This window comes from Galleria mellonella, unplaced genomic scaffold, assembly GCF_026898425.1.
Source record: "Galleria mellonella isolate WM207_F2 unplaced genomic scaffold, CSIRO_AGI_GalMel_v1 utg352, whole genome shotgun sequence".
Taxonomy (NCBI): domain Eukaryota; kingdom Metazoa; phylum Arthropoda; class Insecta; order Lepidoptera; family Pyralidae; genus Galleria; species Galleria mellonella.
The window spans coordinates 5225142-5246232 of record NW_026442084.1 but is presented as its reverse complement, the minus strand read 5'-3'; the positions used below and the strand labels follow the sequence as shown (position 1 = coordinate 5246232).

The window sequence follows — 21091 nt, the reverse complement described above, 5'->3', positions numbered from 1 at the left end:
TGTTTCGGTTTGAAGGGTGGGATATGGCGTGAATTTACAGGGTAATTTACAGGAAAACCATCTAAATCCTCAGGAATGGCAACGCATGGGGGGTATCATGGGCGAACAGTATATCTCTCTCTTTTTGTCCTTTTCATTACTGAAGGTCGTGACCTTGAAAGGTGTCCGTTGCCTCTATTATGATGTTATTCCACACATTGTTGTGCACGGTCTTCAGCTTCACACAGGGCAGCTGCAATTGACAGTCCCGTAACGGCGGATATTTGGTCCGACCATCGATTAGGCGTCGATTAAACAGAATATATATCCTCTTATGTCCATGGTACTGGTCATGTCTATAGGCGACGGTTACCACTTTCCATCAGATGGGCCGTCAGCTTATTTGCCATTCTAAGTTGTATAAAAAATATATATTTTAAATCAAAATTATTATAATTTTAGATTATGATGGTCCATAAAACAACTATTTCGTAAAACTGTCAAATTAAAATATTTGATTAAGAGATAAGATTAGGGAATTGGCGCCTCAGAATCGACCCCAATATATCATAGTAATAATCAATGGCATTTGTCGAATGTCGTTGTTATGGTGCACGTAACACTTCTAACACGCTCGCATTTCGCCGAACATATTAGAATCTAACATGATAGGGGGCGAACTTTCCACCGACCGCTATTGAAATTATTTGTTTTGTTACCGATGTTTTTTATTGCCGGACAGTATCAATTAATTTGTTACGAGGATAGCACATAATTGAAAAATTTTAATCCTTTTTATTGGGGGGCTGCTAGCAATATCAGGTCGACCTCCACGCGGTTCCTCTGACAATCATCGCGGTTAATTCTTGCTGATTTCGTCACGATAGGTCAACTAGGCGGGGTTATCATCCCTTTATCATTAATTTAATAAGCCCCTTTTTTTTTAATGCGTGATAATGAAATGGTAACCCCACCCGTGCTATCGGTATACACCGGTAGGGCACCAGTGAAGGATGATAGGTGAGGATGAAGCAGGTCAGTTAGCCCATCGTGACGAATTCAACAAGAATTTCACTATGGTTTCCAGGGGGAACCACGTAGAGGTCGACCAGATAGGGTATGTTGCTAGCAATGGGGCTGTCAAACTCCATTGCTAACAACCCCTTTCCCCCCAATAAGCCCCTTTATATTCTGCCAGATAGCAGCATACAAATTATTATAACTATTATATTAGTTACATTAATATAGATGTATATAGTATAAATAGATATATATAAATACATAAATATAATAATAAATACTCAGTGCCTCAGTACTAAGTAAAATATTAAGTATTTTATATTTAATTACTGTCACATAAAGTTTTTGACGGTAAAACAAAATGGCGGTCGGTCTTCGAATACATCAATATCGCTGGATATTTCGATCAGGCGTGCCGAATTTCCAAAGTAAATACCGAAATGCAATGGTGTGTATCCCCTAACTCGATAAACCCAGGGCGGTTGGCGTCCGAACGAGGGGCGCTGGCGGCGAGAAGGCGGCGCTCCGGCCTTGACACTTTGACCTCGCCTAGCTGAGAAATGACCAAGATTTCCATGATGAGCAATCCCAAGTTCCCCGGGACCTTGACTTAATTCCTACTATCGGGATACTTGTCGTGCCATTTCTGATTTATGTTATGTAAAATAGGATTGTTCATAATATGTGCAATATTTTAATTCTGATAAGGTTTCGTTGTTTGACGCAGTTCACAAAAAAGTAGATTCTCAATTCGTCTATCAGATTTTTTTTGTGGCTACATTACGCAATTGCGGTGCCAACTGTAAACCGATTTCGATTATCCTTTTTACTTACATTCGCAGACATATTTATTTAAATTCATGTTTATTATTATATATATATGAACTCATTGTACATTGTATAGAGTTACTCAAAAATACTGCTATTAAACACTGCCAAAAAATTGACTAGCTGTTACAAAGTAAAGAAAATTAATGAATAATATATAATCAAGGGCAGTTTTACATTGAATAGTTAATTCAAACTAAATACAAATTGCTACTAACTGACAAATCAGTACTTATTGACTTGAGGGTATACCATGAAATGTAATTCAGAATTTTCGGAATCAATTTCGTGTTTTTGTTCATACTGAAATCGGCCAAATAAATGGAACTTAACATTTCGTTCGTCATAAATCCTACCATAAAAGTCTTTGAACTTTAACGATATTTTTACATTTTTAATATTTTTAAACGCTATTTATTGTGAAATTTTAACATCAAATATATGAATCGAAATTTCGGAAACATTCTTTCTAGGCACTCAGACAACTGTCATGGCAAAGATAATTATTCCATTGCATTAAATCATTGCGTATAATTTAACCACTGACGCCTGTATTGGTCTAAATATGCATTAATAATATTATTTTTCAATTGTTCTATGCTTTTTAATTTATGATATTCTACAAAGTTTAACAGCGGTAAATTCGTAGAAATATCAATAAAATAAAAATTAAATAACAGTTTTTTTTTTTGTTATTAATCGAATAATAATACTCCCTACACTATGTGTCGCTTCCATGCATGTTATAATTACTGGTCGTTTGTTTCTCTTGGCCATTAGATACAAAGTTTTGGCTACAATTCAATGACGACCCATAGACATAACACGTCCAGTTATCCAAGACCCCTCCTACTGTCTAATCCTTGATATTTTATAATACGTTTCCCTTACAAAGTGAATTTGTCATAGCTCTTTTTACATTTGTCGACGCCCAGTACATTTTGATAGCTTTTAATACAACTCTAATTCAATAAAATCGGGAATATTTAGTTTGTTTTATGTCAGCACTGATTTGTTTCTGGTTTCGATCACTTGTTACGTTTTATTAACTGAGCAATAAGGTATATAGTAGAAGGTGTAGTACGACAGTGAAGTAGTGGTACGACATTTAAAAAAAATCAATAATGCCTACAATATGTATGTAAACAGTAGTTGATATATAAGTACTTAGTATATATATAGGTATATATATATATATATGTCACGCCTGTTTCCCATTGGGGTAGGCAGAAACAATGGAACGCGAAATGCTTCGATTCAGACAGACTTCTCTCTACTGAAAAAAGGCCAAATTAAAAGTACCATTGAGTACTTTGTACTTTGGCCGGTGCTCATCAGCGTATAAAAACATTAATGAATGTGAAGGAAGCGACAAAGGTCTATTTCAATTTACCTATTGTCTCCTCTGTCCCATTCGTATTTCTACCGTGAAGGAGTTGTGTTTGCATACTTGTGTTTCGGTTTGAAGGGTGGGATATGGCAGTGAATTTACAAGGTACACAGGAATAATTCCTGAGTCCGGGGGGAAAGGGGTTGTTAGCAATGGAGTTTGACAGCCCCATTGCTAGTAATATGCCCTATTAGGTCGACCTTCACGTAGTTCCCAGTGGAAACCATCGTGAACAATTCTTGTTGAATTTCACGATGTCACGATGGGCTAACTGGCCTGCTTCATCCTCACCTAATCATCTTTCACTGGTGCCCCGCCGGTGTATACCGATAGCGCGGGTGGGGTTACCATTACATTATCACCCATAAAAAAAATACCTGAGTCCTAAGGAATGGCAACGCATAGGGAGTATCTTGAGCGAAACAGTATACTCTGTTATGTCCATGGTACTGCTCATATTTATAGGCGATGGTTACCACTTTCCATTAGGACGGCCGTCAGCTTGTTTGTTATTCCAAGGAGCATAAAAAAAATTACTAAACTAAGTGTTATCTTGCAGAAGTCCATATCACTGGTTATTTAATTCGAATTATTGCACATTTTAGGTGCCGAACGGTTTTTTTTTGATGGGTGAAAATGGTATGGTAACCGCGCCTGCGCTAACGGGATACGCTGGCGGAGCACCAGTGAAGGGTGATAGATGAGAATGAAATGGGATTCTCAGTCTCCATTACTAACAATCCCTTTCCCCCCTATGCAAGCAGGTTGTATCTGAACTTGGTAGGGCTGTACGGCCGTATAACATTTTCTGTACACTAGCCTGCTATGAATTGACAATTTTATCACTCCTATGTAATTCCTTGTTCTTAGGTCTCAAGTGCATAGTTTATGATCTGTAGAAGTGTTTACACTACTAAAAAGCAAAACCTAATATTTTTTTATGCAACTTAGAATGGCAAACAAGCTGACGGCCCACCTGATGGAAAGTGGTAACGGTCGCCTATACACATGAGCAGTAACATGGACATAACAGAGTATACTGTTTTACCCATGATACTCCCCATGCGTTGCCATTCCTGAAGACTCAGGTGTTATTCCTCTGTAGCTTGTAAATTCACTGTCATATCCCTTCAAACCGAAACACAGCCATGCAAAAACACATGCTTTACGTTAGAAACACAAATGGGATAGAAGTGCCCAAGCAAAAACAAACGACTTTTGTACAAAGTCTCCGTCTGGTATATATAATATAGTGAACAGTAATATAGGTTTAGTATCCGGCTTGCGCCCTGCGACGTGTTATATCTACTAATGCCTATATCAGCCACATATCGCGTGATGAGGGTCGAATGGAACCCCAAATATAATGAGAATCTGTTACACTTGCCATGTCTTGTGTAGAATTATTGTAATAACGTGCTATTACACGTGAGGATTATAACCGACTCCAAAAAAGAAAGCTATCTATTTCACCTAGTTTCATTTTAACCGATATTTTTTTATACCACTGAGATGACAAACGAGCATACGGCGCACCTGATGGTAAGCGGTTACCGTAGCCTAAACACCTGCAATACCAGGGATATAACGCGCGCGTTGCCGACCCTGAAGAAATCTCTTTACCCCCTTTTAAAGAACCCCATGCTGTAGTCTCTTGGAAATACTTCGGCAGGGAGCTCATTCCATAACCTAAGTGTTCGTGTAATCTCAGGTTTTTGTATTTTATGCACGAAAAATTATTAATTCACTCTTGCGCCACCTACCCACTTCTATCTTTAACCAAAGGTTGTCTGTAAGAGATTGCTCTTGCGATAAGATCGCCTTTTGTACCTTTATGTGTATATTTCAATCTGTATTTATGTTATTGTATTTCACTTGAATTATTCACTTGTCATTGTATATTTTTATTTATGGTGCAATAAAGAGTTAAATAAATAAATAAAATACTAAAAGTATTAACGATTTTAAAAATTCTTTCACTTATAATATTAACAGTAGTTTATTTTCAAAAACACTATGAGAAACCGGAACACGTCACTAGTTTGGTATACTTTCGTAACATGTATATTTTTATATACAATGGATTTGAATAATATGCGTTACAGGATGTATTCGCCAATATTAAATCGGTTTTGATAATTCTTTATTACTTAACAAAATTTACATTTTGAAAAATAAACATTCTTTCTTTCTTATTGAACAAAATCACCAGAGGGAGACTTTGTACAAAAGTCGATTGCTTGGGTACCTCTGTCCCATTTGTGTTTCAACCGTGAAGCAGTTGTGTTTGCATGGCTGTGTTTCAGTTTGAAGGGTGGGATATGGCGTGAATTTACTGGGTACAGAGGAAACACCTGAGTCCTCAGGAATGGCAACGTATGGGGAGTATCATGGGCGAAACAGTATACTCTGTTATGTCCATGGTACTGCTCATGTCTGTAGGCGACGGTTACCACTTTCCATCAGGTGGGCCGTCAGCTTGTTTGCCACTCTAAGTTGTATAAAAAAAAAATCTAATATTAACTATTCAAATAAACGCCATCATTTAAGTAGACTATGATAATTAACCTGAATTATCTCGGCATTTCCATTAGGTTACACTGGCTGTGAACACGAGCACATCACCGCCGGACTATCCAAAGTTTAATACCTTTAGACATCGGTGTAATTTATGAATAACCTAAAAATATGAACCCAGTAAAATTTGTTCATTCATTCAAATACCAAACGTAAACAATCAACTTACAAATACAATTAAAAAATTCAAAAACAATTAAGTAATTGAAAAAAGTTACGTAATTCTAACTTTGGACAAAAGCTTGTGGAAGTAATATAAATGTTCTTATTTATGAAAATGGTTACTTGAAGATCGAAAGGTCTGTTCATAAAGAAATAAATTAAAAAATTACCCACTTTTGTAAAGATTGAAGACGTATTTTCATTAAAAAAAACGAATTTCTAATAGAAATAACAGATGGCGTTGTATACACTAATGTTTGATTTAATTGCTGTAATTAAATTAAAAATAAGATTTTTATTTAATATATTTTAATGTGGTTTACAAATGTGAAAGCGAGTTTATTTATTTCATTATTTGTTACCTCTTAAGGCCTTAAGTCAACAACTTGGCATAAAATTGATATGTGTATAATAGAGAAGAACGTCAATTATACTTGTCATAGTCATTAAAGTATTCTATGTTTCTAGATAGGATATAACCGTATAAATTATACGTATAACAACAAATTAAAGTTTTCGCGGGAAAGTGTAACAAACATACGTCAACCATACATTTTTAGGATTTTATTTTTATGACAAAATTGAGGGTACGACTAATATTTCTGACGTGACTTTTTACTATTGCCAATCGACATAAACGTCAGCTGTAGTTCCTAAAACGCGCTATCAAAGTTTTTCCTATGATTGAATTGATATACAACTTCTTTGCAAACAATGTTGGGTGATCCATTTCTACACAGTAAGCCAGTGTATCGGGGAGCTGGTCTGATTCCCAGACGCCTAATGTTCCTCCCAACACTCTATCTAACTCTGTATGTGTTCATATATAAATCGAAAACGTAAAAAAAAATCTGGCTCTTGACCATTTAGAGAAATTCTCAACACCACTGATGTAGAAAATTCGATTACCTTTTTCCATTATTATTATTATTTTTTTTTTTTGTTTAATAAAAACAGTTATAAGATCTATGGACTATAGCAATTTATTTTACAATAGACTTTAAAAATAATATTCTTTTTTCAATCGCTGTGAATTATTCCCGTCTTTGTCCCTTATTAATATCGTCTTGTTTCAATAAATAAATCAATAAATGAGTATACTTTATTTGCATTATGCAATATAGGAAATAAGCAAGACAATTTACAAACACAACGACACAATTGTATAAGTACAGTAAGGCGGTCTTATTGCTGAGAGCAATCTTTTCAAGACAACCTTAGGGTAATGAACTAATTGTTGTACAAGTAGGTATTGTATAGTTAATTAATCTATTTTTATGGATAAAATTATTAAATATAAGTATTTTAATAATATAATACAATTTGATTTAATTTAGTGCTATGTATCTAATTCTACGGCAATTTTTTTTTTACCAAAAAATATTATTTGTTTTCATATTAGTTCCAAACTAATTTTATGAGACAATTTTAAACTTATTACCTACTTAATACGATTTAATGTTATTTATATATGTTATTTATTTTATTATATATTTATTAATAAGTTCGTTTGTTAGTAGTTAGCACCTTGACGGCTTAACCAATTGTAATGAAATTTGATACACAGGTAGTATTTAAAATGTTAATGAGATATAGTTATGCTTTTTATCAACCGATTTAAAAAAAAGATGATCTCAATTTAGTTGTACTTTTTTATGATTACTGCCTAATAACTCCATCAGTTATTAACCTATTTGAATTATTTTATCTAAAAGAATATACTTACCTAAATAGAAATTGTATCAAAAACTGTTCAGTAGATTAGTTTTAAATTAAAACAATTGGTTTAGCCACGATTGAAGTTGGTTTTTTGTGCTACACATTTTTAGATTAAGTCGGTGAATAAACATATCCCGGTCACGCGGGCGACGTCGCGAGTGAAAACTAGTACATAATAACATATTATCGAACATGTTATGACTTCTTTGAGGTTACAAAGGGTCCATTTTCAAAGGGTTATGTTTATCCATATAATACAAAAGATCGAAAGATAATATCTACCCAAGTGTAAGCTGGCGGTATATTTATACTTTAGTTCGCGCAGCCCTGTATTCCCACGAGGAAGGCAAGTCTAAACTCACTTTAAATCTATAGGAGCAAAGTTCATTTTTGCACTTACATTGTGTAATTGAAGAAAGCAAATTTGTTTGTACAGAAGGCCATTGGTATTCAATATAATGCATCGCTATTTGCTATTAAAGAGTCACTAATATTATAAATTGCCGTGTGCTACCGCCATAGAATAGGCCACCCCATCTTTTCCCGTGAGTGTCGTAAGAGGCGACTAAAGGAGGTCGAGGGATGGGCAGCAGCATCCTTCTTAAACCATTACCAACGCCTAACTGCGGTTGTCAACCCGCCTACCAGGCGTGGCAACTACCGGCAAAATTTCAGACCTATGCTCAGCAGCGGGCAGTTGGCAGTTGACATCATCATCTTCCTACCCTTATCCCAACTATCATTTGGGGTCGGCGTAATATGTTTTCGTCTTCCATTCTTCTCTATTCCCAGTCATTTCCGCATTCACTCCCATTCTGGCCGTATCGTCCCTCACACAATCCATCCATGTCTTTTTAGGTCTCCCTCTGCTCTTATAGCCATCTACTTTCATTTTTAATACTTTTTTTTTTAAATATGCTCCCCATTCCTGCGCATCACGTTGATATATAATATTAATATAATCATATCGTTTTCCAGTAGTTGCCACGCTTGCCAGATGGGTTGACAACCGCAGTTAGACTTTGGTGATGTTTTAAGAGAAACACAACTGCCTATCTCTCTACCATTAAGTTCCCTTAGTCGCCTCTTAAGACATCCACAGAAAAGGAAGGATTGGCCTATTCTATGCCAGGACTACACGGCAATAAACTATATAATTGTATCGAAATAAATTAATATATCATATAAACATTGTTGTAATAGTAAGTAAATCTCACTTATCAACTCCCTACATCCTTAACGGATAATTCAGCTCTGTCCACAGGCCGGGCCCTTCGAGATGATTGATTACAGACTGTTAGTTGCGTCATAATTAGTCATGTCATATAGTTACTGATAAACTATTTGAACTTTGCAGTCCTTGGGTTTTTTTTTTTTAATGGATGATAATGAAACAGTAACCCCATCTGCGTTATCGGTATACACTGGCGGGCCACCAGTGAGAGATGATTGGTGAGAATGAAAAAGCAGATCAGTTAGCCCATCGTGACTAATTCAATGACAAATTAGTCACGATAGTTTCCAGGGCGAACCGCGTGGAGGTCGGCCCGATAGGATATATTGATAACAATAGGAACTAACATCCCTGTTACTAATAATCCCTACCCCCAAGTCCTTGAGTTTTAATTATTAAACCGTACACCACTATCTACTGTCACTATTTAGCTAAATCAGACGTTAGCTAAATAGTGATCGACTTTTAGTATAGATAGTAATAGACGTTTGGGACTCACGTCACTTATCAAAAAATATAATGTATATATAATTTAATGCTACAAGCGTTATGGGGAACCTTTTAATTAAGTACGAGATTTCAAGAAAAAAATACAATAATATAGGAGCTAAATAATTTAACTACATTTGAATATTATTGAATTAACCGTTACTGAATAGTTTTTTAATGTATTTTCTTCGTTTCTTTTTTTAATATACCCATTTATAGACCAGTTTGGAATATCCGTACATAGAATTATATTGTCTGTACCCATCAGTTAAGTAAAGTTTACAGTACAGATAAAACAATACTTGTTAAAAGAAGGTGATATTTATTTCGGCTTTCATAATTTTATATTATTATAATAGATTTTATATTATAAATTTGATCGGTCACTTTCAAGCTTTCGGTTACTTCTCCAGGTGTACAAATCATACAATTTAGTCTCTTTTTAGTATAATTTTGTATTAATTCCATAACCGAAGTAGCCTCAATACAATTTTTTTTGAGGTGGCAAATATGCATACGGCCTACCTGATGTATCCCTATAGACGTATCACGCAAAAACTGCTTGATGTATCTTTATTAATTTTGGCATAATGATAATTTAGTATCTGCATCAACATGCAAGATATTTTATAACATAACAAATTGTCTCTTTCCTATGGGAACATACAAAAATTCGAGAGATTGACGACTCTTGCACAGCTATGTAAAGTAAAAAATAAGGCAACGTTTAGATTGGGTCTGGGCCCACGCCTTCTTCCGCGTGAGTTATAAAATATTGGTCCCAGGAGCACCTTGTACAAACCTGTATAAACTTCTTGTCCATAAATTATATAGTCAGTACAGCAATCATACTGAATCTCGGCAATACGGACATTATATGTCAATTAAAAATAAAAAAAAAAAACACTAATTGTTAATGATTATTCAAAAAGTAATTTCCTATTTGTCCCGAAATATTTTCAACTGGAAAATCGAAAATTTTCAACTTGATTGTATTTTTTATGTTTATTGCCGCATAACTCCGTCTGTCTTTTTTTTATTTTTTATTTTATTTTTTTTACTTACAGATTGGTCCCAGAGAAAATTTTTTAAAATAATTTATTTTAAAATTAGTTTTATAATCTAAAAAACTGATTTTGCCACAATTGAAATCTGTTTTTTTTGTGGAATTGGAAAATCAAGCTTCACATACAAATGCTCAAAATTCAAACGCTTGTTTTAATTCACTAAATAGTTTTTACCGCATGAGGTAAAACCGCATATAACAGGTTGTTTAATTTTGGATAACATAGATATGCCGAGATATTTCGAACAAAACTGACCATCTATTCAACTATTGATCTAATTATTAAAAAGAATTTGTTTAAACAAATTAAAAATTCTTTTGTTTCAGGCTAATATGCGAGCAGAGTGAAAGAGAACAACGTTCCCGATACCCGTTACACGCTTTATATGGAGCGAGACGGGTGCAATACGCGAGCTCCGCCGCGTTGCAAAACACACACAAACCGTGAATGTAGATAATAGCACAGGAGCTGACTACCATTTCAAATGACAATTCCGTAACCGATTTGAATTTCGAACGCCTAATCCGAGTGAAGTAGACTCTTACGCCTAAACTCCTTAGTGGACTTTCCAGGTGCTTTAGTATGGACTTGCCTTAATTTCGATTTTATAATTATGTATCTGAAAGTATAATTGAGGGCGTCGCTCGCGGCTGCACTTGAGTAGGTGTGTAGATAAGTATAAAGAAATAAAGGCGGTGGGGACGGTGTGTGGGTGTATTTTAGAAGTGAGGGCGAGAACTGTGATGCGGCGGCGGCCGCGGCGACGCATCGAACGGCTACTAGAGAAGCAGCCTACCACGCTGGTCTGACGAATCCATTAAGGTAAGAATTTATTCTAGATATCCTAATACAGAAATTTTGAACATCTATTAAAAGATAAATAGGTAACATACTAAGAAACAAAATAAACACAATAAAATGTTAATACAAGTAGAAACGTTGTATGTTTCTTGATTTTTTTTCTATTTTGCATCACATAGAAAATTACAGTATAAATTTAACTAATATAAGTATGTATTTTATATTCCATTATTTCTGAGGTATATTTCACAAACAATTACGTCGTTTTTTAGATTACCGTTTTTGAAATTCAAAGTTACATTTTGTATTTAAAAATATTTCTCAGCCAAATGTACTCAGAAATATAGAATAATTTCCAATAATGAATTGCATGAAGCACCTAAATTTCGTTAAACAATCCATCTCTGTCACTCTCGAACACCCATTATGTGTTCGAACGTGACAAATATATTTTCAGGTTCCGTTATTTGATTGATATAGGTCGGTTGGGCATGCTCAATCGCTTGGTGTCCATTCTTAGATATTTTATTTCTAATGCAATATTAAAGGGTATAATATAAAATATATATATATATGTTAAAAACATAAAATGGTAATCACCAGTTAATTGTCAAAATCAAAACTGGAACACTTATAAATATTTTTAATAGATGTCCAGCTCCTAAACTACTTTGGTGAAGACTTTAATATTTTTATAACTTACACAAAGTTTGTACTAAGTATTTTATTTCACATGTTTTGATTCAAAAATACTTGCTGTATTATGATTTTTTATTTGAGATATGACTGTGAAATTGTTTTTATTTACATATTTATGAATGATAGTTTAAAAAGTACACAAAGATAGTTATAAAAATAACTAACTAAAACATTAATCATGCTTTCAAATTCTTATTATCTATGTATTACTACTAGTATAGTATTATATTATCTGTGGTATTACTAAAATTAATTAAATATATTGTGGAATATATATTATTTCAATAAAGCTTGACTGAAATTTAATTGTAAATATAAATCATCACTATGTAGTCCCAGCATAGAATGGTCCGCCCCTTCCATTCCCGTGGGTGTCGTATGAGGCCACTAAGGGAATTTAACGGTCGATGGATGGTCAGTAGCGTCCGTCTTATGACGGCACCAGAGCCAACAGCGGTTGCCAACCCACTTGCCAAGAGTGGCAACTAGTGGCATAACCCCCTAAGACCACAAAACCTCATTGAAAGTTTAATTCTAATGACAAAAATGTATTTGAAAATTACGAAGCAAAATATAAAGTAGGTGCAAATTTTGCGGTAGGTGGTGTGGTAGTTTGTGGTGTGTGTAGGTGGTAGATTTGCATATAACGTATTCTTTAAATAACGTTTTAGTTCATTATTAGAGCATTTTTTAAATAAACAATCAGAAACGTTAAAATGTTCAATTGTTTTTGAAAATTGACAGAGAATCGTGACGTTGCAATATTTCATTTTGTTACGAACATTCCTGTGCCAGTAGAAGACTACGCCAAATCTGACCGATCTGATCTATTATATCATCATCTAGTAAGATCATCTCATCACAGATGTATTTATAAGGGGCCAGATTAGTCGTGCCCACACCAAATATGTCTGGTGCCCACCTTAGGATGCGAGTGAAGCTGTCTGTTATGCGATACGTTTGAGAGTACATAAATTGTCTATATTAAGGGCTACGCCCCCCCCCCCCCTCCTATCCAGAAAATAATCTTAAATAAGTCTGACAGCTCCATTATTAGCAATATATCCTATAGGGTCTTATAAGATTAACATCCACACGGTTCCCCATTTTCACCTATTAATAAATACAAAAACAGTCGACAACTATTGTAATTATTTATGTCGGCTTTAAACAGGTACTACTTACGATACAGCTATGAACTGCACTCATGAATAAGGGCTTCTATTTAGTTCGAAACTAGTCCAGCATCCCTGAATTTAAAACGTGCGTAAAACTGACACAATTAAATACAATACAGTATAACTTAAGATGGTTATTATTAGATAAAACTCTCACTAATAGATACACTTTCAAATTGTCATTTCTATTCAGTTCCATCGAATACATCTATCTGAATTTTTCAGATTATAATTCTATTATCGAATTCAAATGCTATGATTCAGAATTAACTCACGCGTGTATACGACATAAACAAATTCGAGTTTGATCGTAAAACGCCTGATGAGTTTCGGAGAACTGAAATAAAAGCGGCCGAGCTATAAATCAATATACGTCAAACAATATCGCCCTTATCTTAAATCAGGAGAGGGTAGCGGGGCGGGCAGCGATTTTGGCACCACCACCTCAATACAATGAGACAGTAAATGAGTTTATGTGCACATGAATACAATAAAATTAAATAAAATAAACGTGTTGTTTTAATTTACATGTCGTATTAATATATTGTTACCTACTTGAACGATTATATATACAAGCAATATTTTAATGGGGTGAAAATCGAGATAGCAAATTTAATTAAACATAATATGGTTGTAACTATTTTCATGATAATTTTGTTATAAAACGGTAAGGATCAATCAATGGGTATTCGCTATGTGATTAACAAACATGACTCATACCTTATTTTCTACAGCACATAAACAACCATTTTTCTCACTATCACAAGGATCGTTGCCAATATTGAGATCAGTCATTAGCAAACTCCAGTTCCAAGAATTTTCTAAAAGATAAATCTGAACTATCTTCCAAAATGCACTTGGTTCACGAAAGAGAAATCCTTAGTTTCGCTTCTTTTGTCATTATGCTATAATCAACGTAAAAATGAGTAAATATATACTTTTGTAGTATAAAATGGAAGTAATATTAATTTTCAGCGAGTGAAACTACCTCCCCATAAATATTCTACCGTTTAGTTATTGAACAGACTGGATTTTAAGTATTTCTTTGCCATAATATCCAATTAAACGAATACTCTTTCAGTTTAGCATAACGGTTGACTGGTGGAGAATGCCATCAGGCATTAAATCCATTCTGTATACATATTTTAATATGTGCGAAAAATATAAATGTATCCCCTATCCTTACCTTCATACGTTAAATTTCCGTATGAGAACATTTCCCAATAAACTCTGTATATTATGGGGTTATGGTTTTGCTTACGTTTGGAATGACATCATATTATTACAATTGGTCTAATAATCTGTTTATATTACTATACTTGTAAAAAGATTCCAACCGACAGTCACTTTTACATTTATAATAATAATACAAAGTAGGATTTTTTTAAATAGGTGAGGATGGAATTATTACCTTGCTTGCGCTTTTAGTATACGCTGGCAGGGCAGCGGTGAGAGATGATATCTGAGAATAAAAGCAAATCAGATGGTCCATTGTGATAAATTCCACAATAATTAATCACAATAATTTCCACCATCACTACCACGTGATAGTAATATAGCTAGCAATGGGATTGTTAGATCTAACAGTTTCTTTCTCCTTATAAAGTAAGATTAGTAATGTGAAACGAATACTATATGTACTATATGCATAATATATACATATGAAAGGAAATTATCCTCGACGGCGATACCGCACCTTTACTAATTATATATATTACAGTGTGGGGTTCTTTAAAAAGATTTCTTAAGAATCGGCAAACACCCGCACATCGCACGCAACACCCCTAGTGTTGCAGGTGTCCATAGGCTACAGTAATCGTTTACCATCAGACAGGCTGTACGTTTATTCGCCACCTTTTTGATATAAAAAAAAATAGACGCTTAAATTACAGCATGACCTCTTTTCACTTGCGCCGAACCCGAAACGGTGGAACAATGTGACTGATCCTTTGGTACGGGAACTTTATACAGAGTCACTGCGGTGTTGCCGCGTCCGTTGCTGTTTTGTGCTGCCATTATCGTCTATTTCGGGATTAATTTAAAGTTCTCATTCTGTTCTCACCCTTCTTTCGATTATTTATTTTTTAATTTTAATCGCAGCTTCACAATATGTATACGCAAACGTTTTGTATATACACGGAAATCATCAACTGTTTTTTTTTTAAACCAGCGATATCAATAATCTTAATTCTAGATATAAAAAAAAACTTGTTCTACCGAAGAATTGTTTAGAAGAATTTAATAGGTATTTTATGAGAATTGCCATTAAATGTTATAATAAGATACTGAAGGACGTTTTGGAACTACCTTTTAATAAAATACTGTTATTAAGAAAGACTTATTGAGCAAAGCCTGTTACACACTAAACGATTATTTAAATGACAAACGTGCATGGTGTTAGTTGATCATACACGAACTAAATGGCCATATTGTTTTAGACATAGTACATTTAAATAAACACAAATATTGTTAACTAGAATTTGAAAGTGTAAATGTTGAATTTCTTGCGGATCCTACACCGAGTAGTAGAATTATAACAGATGGTGATTCAAAAGTGCATGTATTATATAGAAACAAGTACTATTTGAATTAAGTTCTTTTTGAATTTTGAATTACATAGTACTGATTAGTAGTGTTATAGGTATAACTTATACATACATATGTTCAAGTATATATTATTTATGTATGTAAATGCATAAGAGTCTTAACTGATTATGTTTGAGGTAGCTTCTATCTCAGTTCTTTAGCGTCTATTCAGAAAGAAGTAGTCTGAAGAGTAATATAACCTGCTCCCATCATCATACTGTCCATGGTACTGCTTATGTCTATAGGCGACGGTTACCACTTTCCATCAGGTGGGCCGTCAGCTTGTTTGCCATTCTAAGTAATATAAAAAAAATCATAATTTTACTCTTGATTCGAGAAGTGCGGTAGTCTTAACAAAAACTAGGAGTTCATCCACATGCTACATCAGGTGCTTATTAATGGTGCACCTGATGTAGGTGCACCATTAATAAGCTCATTTACCTGCCTAACAATAAATTAATTTTAACTGCAAACAATGGAGTAATGATGATAAGTAATATAAATTTTCTATAATATTGAGCCTCGCCCAAGTAGGTACTCCATGGATATTAAAAATGTTCTTACCAATTATATTTTCAGAAAATATATTCTATTAAAACTGCCTCATATTTTATTCAAGTTTATTACGCATAAATTAAATATTTGGTGTAGAAAATACAGGCCATCAAAATTGAGAGGCTCACGATAAATTAAATAATTAAGTTCCCTCATTCGCCGCTACGTGTCGCGACAATCGCCTGCGGACTAACGAACTCCGCTTGGAAGCCATATTGGATTTAGTAAGGACGGGAAATTATTACTATCAGATTCAGGAGGGGGATTATGGCGAACTTTTTTGAATGAATCTGCATTAATTGTCAAATTAATGTTGAAATGTGAGTTATTTGAAAGTCAGATGTATTATTAATACGCAAATATTTTTTTTTATGTCGGAGATTGTTGACACTTGATGGAATTTGAAATTCATCTTTCGCCGTAGACAGAAAAGCATTTAGCAAAATAACAATATTTTTACTCGAGCATATTTTAATAGTACTTTTTTTTTATAATTCTATCGCCCAATTCGAAACAAAAATTCAGCTGAGAAGAATTGACGAGAACATAGAGAATTTTACAAGTTTTTTTTTTTTTATTAGAATCATTGAATATCGTAAATAAATATTAATTAGGATATCACGATAAATCTCAGTACTCTTGAACAGACCAGCCTATACAACAGCACTCGTTCACGAGTATGACAGAGGGACCAGTCATCATTGTGTTTAACCATAATGATTTAAGATGGGCTCCCTTCCGAATATGGTACCATCCAGAATAGAATGCTCAGTTAGACCATCGTGACGAATTCCACCACCAGGGAGAACCGCGTGGAGGTCGACCTGACAGGATATATTGTTAGCAATGGGTCAATTAGACCCCATTACTAACAATCCCTTACCCTCCTCCCCCATAGATTGCCATAAGGAATTACTCAATTAATATCAATTTAGTATTAACTATTTATTAAGAAATATAAATCTATCTATAACAAAAAACAATACAAATAAATCTCAGTAACACCAAGAACAGAAGGTTTTAAGGAACTCTTAAAAATTCTTGTTTAAAAATATGGGTTCAATAAATCCTTTTGTTCTACGTGAAACCATTTCAAAACAAACAGAAAGTTGACTTGAGAAATGCTTCATCAGATTTAATTACTTTGGATTAGGCATGGGTAATATGGATACCGATCTGATATCTATATATTGGGTTTCTCTGGATATTGATTGCAGATAAAAGGTCATCACCCATTTCGATATCGTCCATATCGGTTGGATATCTATTTTCAAATAATCTAAAAGTCTGTTATCCAATATTGTTCTTTGTTGTTTAACTGACTTTTATTGTGTTATTAAAACAGTATATAGATATTGTAACTGAAATATATAGATATTGCTATATCCACTCCTACTTTGGATAATACTCAAAAGCTTACAATATATATAATACAAAAATAAAATGCATCGTATAATGTTAGTGTAGATTAAGACAGAATACATATAAAAGGTTACTCTGTTTACACTGTGTATTTATCTAGTAGGGGGACTTTGTACAAAAGTCGATTGCTTGGGTACCTCTGTCCCATTCGTGTTTCAACCGTGAAGCAGTTGTGTTTGCATGGCTGTGTTTCGGTTTGAAGGGTGGGATATGGCGTGAATATACTGGGTACAGAGGAATAACACCTGAGTCCTCAGAAATGGCAGCGCATGGGGGGTATCATGGGCGAAACAGTATACTTTGTTATGTCCATCGTACTGCTCATGTTACCAGGACGACAGACGACGGTTACCACTTTCCATCAGGTGGGCCGTCAGCTTGTTTGCCATTCTAAGTTGTATAAAAAAATCTAGTATGTTGCATTTTATAATAGGATCGATTCAATAGTGTCATTTGTCTAAATCTATCTCTAAAATCAAACAATTTTAATATCACAACAACATTTTTATTCTAAGAACTAATATGAACTAAATTTCTAATAGATTTTAATTAACGAAACAGTAATGTCGTGAAATTAATCAATTAAAATATTTGCTTTAGAGAAGAACGACTATCTAAACAAAAAAATCTTTCCCCCTTATTGATAAAAACCTCAAACATATAAAATATTTTATTCCTTTTCCTTTGCGCCAGTTTCTCAATTTGAAAGACAGTGATAAAACATTTTAATAGTTAAAATAAATTTGTAAGACGTATTAGCTATTAGGAATAAGTAGTTTTATATTTAAGTACAATAAAAATGTATAAGTATGTGTGGTATTACATTAAAAGATAGAGTAATAGAGTAAGAAACAGTGTGATTAGAGAGAAGTGTGGACTGAAAGACGATATAGTGACAAAAATCGAAAAAGGAATGTTGCGTTGGTTTGGTCATTTGGAGAGGATGGATGAAAGAAGAATTACGAAAGAGATTTATCGAGCAAGAATGAATGGAGATGTCGGTAGGGGCCGCCCTAGACGGACGTATGTTGACCAAATAGGCGACGTGCTGAAGAAGGGCCAAATTAAAAGTACCCGTAACCGGCGAGCGTGTATGAAAAGATTGATGAATGTGGAAGAAGCGAAAGAGGTTTGTTTGAATTGAAGTATTTGGCGTTTCATTGTTACTGCCTACCATAATGGGAGACAGGCGTGACAGACATGTATGTATGTATGTAAAAATGTATAACTTTTTTTTGTAGTAAAACTGAGTATGTTTTGAAATAAAAACTACCTATGACTACGTTAAACTGTCATCCGAAACACCATGTATCAATGCTGTAGTTCTCAAAGTTTACAATGACCATTTTCCATCAGACGGGCTGTATGCTTGTTTGCTACTTTTGTGGTATAAAAAAAATATATTAATAATATTAAATTCATGTATATTTTTAGCTCTTACGTCCAACATACTTAAAGAATCCTTCTCCCTTCCCTTAATAACCTATTAACGTTCTACGGGCCTCTCCCCATAAAAGAAGGACTACAGCCTATTATTACCACGCTGGTAGGGCGGCCCGGTATAAGATTTTATTTTGAGTTTTCCTTCTCTTGCGTTGGTGCATTGTGCTTTGTCCCTTAATCGCCACTTAAGACGTCCTGCGAATGAAAAGCAATTGTGACACATTGTATTCTTACTTCGTCAAATTTTGAATTGAGCTTTATTATAAACTAATATTTTGCCCGCTACTTCGTTTGCGTGGATTTCAGAAATAGAAAAACAAATGAAGTAGACCACTACTAAATGATGTATCAAGATAAATTGTATACCAGATTATAAGTTATATCTTTAGGACCATAATTGTGAAAACAGCATCCCATTTGGTGCAGTAGTTTTTGCGTGATGCCGGAACAGACAAACAGACTAACAGACAGACAAAAATAGCAAAAATTATTGTTTTAGCTTCTATGGGTCATCTAGAAACTTCTCATATCGATTTTTCCTAATGCATACTGTATTTACTTTATTACACAGTTTTTTTTTATCTATACTGTAACTCGTTTTTATCTTTAAATTATCCTACCGTAAAAGATATCTGACTGATTAACATACATGTGTGAATCAGTTGTTGGATCTGGAAACACAGTTATATTTTACTGAACTAGGCGTTATTTTTTATGCCGTGTGGTCCCGGCATAATATAGGCCACCCCTTCCTTTTCCATGGGAGTTCAAAAGGGGGGTAAAGAGGTCTCTTCAGGGTCGGCAACGCGCGCGTAATACCTCTGGTATTGCAGGCGTTCATAGGCTACGGTAACCGCTTACCATCAGGTGGGCCGTATGCTTGTTTGCCACCTCTGGTATAAAAAAAAAAGCCGTAAGAGGTGACTAAAGAGAGCGAGGGATGGGTAGCAGCGTTCCTCTTGAAACATCTCTAAAGCCCAACTGCGGTTGGCAGTCCGCCTGCCAAGCGTGGCAAGTATTGGCAAAACCCCCCTAAGGGGGAGGCTTATGTTCAGTAGTGGACAAGTAAAGGCTAATATGATGATGAAGATGAGGTGTTATTTTGTGGAAGTTCATATCACTATATATGGTAATTTTAATCAACTAACTAGTGAAACAGAAAAAAATTCGCAGAACTTCCTTGTGACGTAACGAATGTAACGTAAGTGACCAATAAGAAGTTCTTTTTAAGGAATACACATGGATTTTATAGTACTTAAGGTGAGCGAAGCCGCGGGAAACAACTAGTTTAAGAATATAATAACTGTTTCTACGTATATTGTTACCATAATTACAACTTCTACGAAAGTAGGTGAATAATGTTCTAGGCCCATAACCTTTTGCAGTGTCGCAATAAGTTATAGGTCCAATATTATAACATTGTAGTTTCTGTGGTATTAATTAATTGTGATACAAAGATTTCTTCTTTGTTCTTAGTTGTGATATGGTTACCATTTTCTGTCAAGTAGATTCTTAGCTCATTTGACTTTCTCAGTATGTTGTATAAATATTTAATTTATACTCTTTTATGTAGGTATATGACTACCTACCTATAATAAGATCATCTGCATAAAAATCTACCACCATTTTCCTTGTATCCAAGCAAAAAGTATCCATTCTTATGGCGCCAATGTACGAAGAAATATATCTCTCTCGCAAGCTTACTGTATAATTTATTTTGCCCAAATCTATCTACTCATTTATAAGATACAACTCCCTAATTATATTCAACTTCTTGTCTAAAAGAGGGGTTTTTTTTTTATTAAGAAAATCGCTTGCGAAACCATTTATGGAAACGGATTATACGTTCGAGGACACCACCGTCAAAGAAGTTTCCACACTCGCAATATGATCTCTATGCTTATACATTCAACGTTGATCTCCGATTGTGCATTTATACCAT

General features: G+C 34.4%; 1 protein-coding gene across 1 annotated transcript in view; it reads left to right on the top strand.

The window, feature by feature from the left end:
- Positions 1–21091, top strand: part of LOC113519451 (plasma membrane calcium-transporting ATPase 2) — a 218968-nt gene that overhangs the window by 32681 nt on the left and 165196 nt on the right. The window contains exon 2 of the mRNA XM_052897055.1: positions 10792–11287. The gene's annotated coding sequence lies outside the window, so the exon portion shown is untranslated. The remainder of the gene's footprint in view (positions 1–10791; positions 11288–21091) is intronic.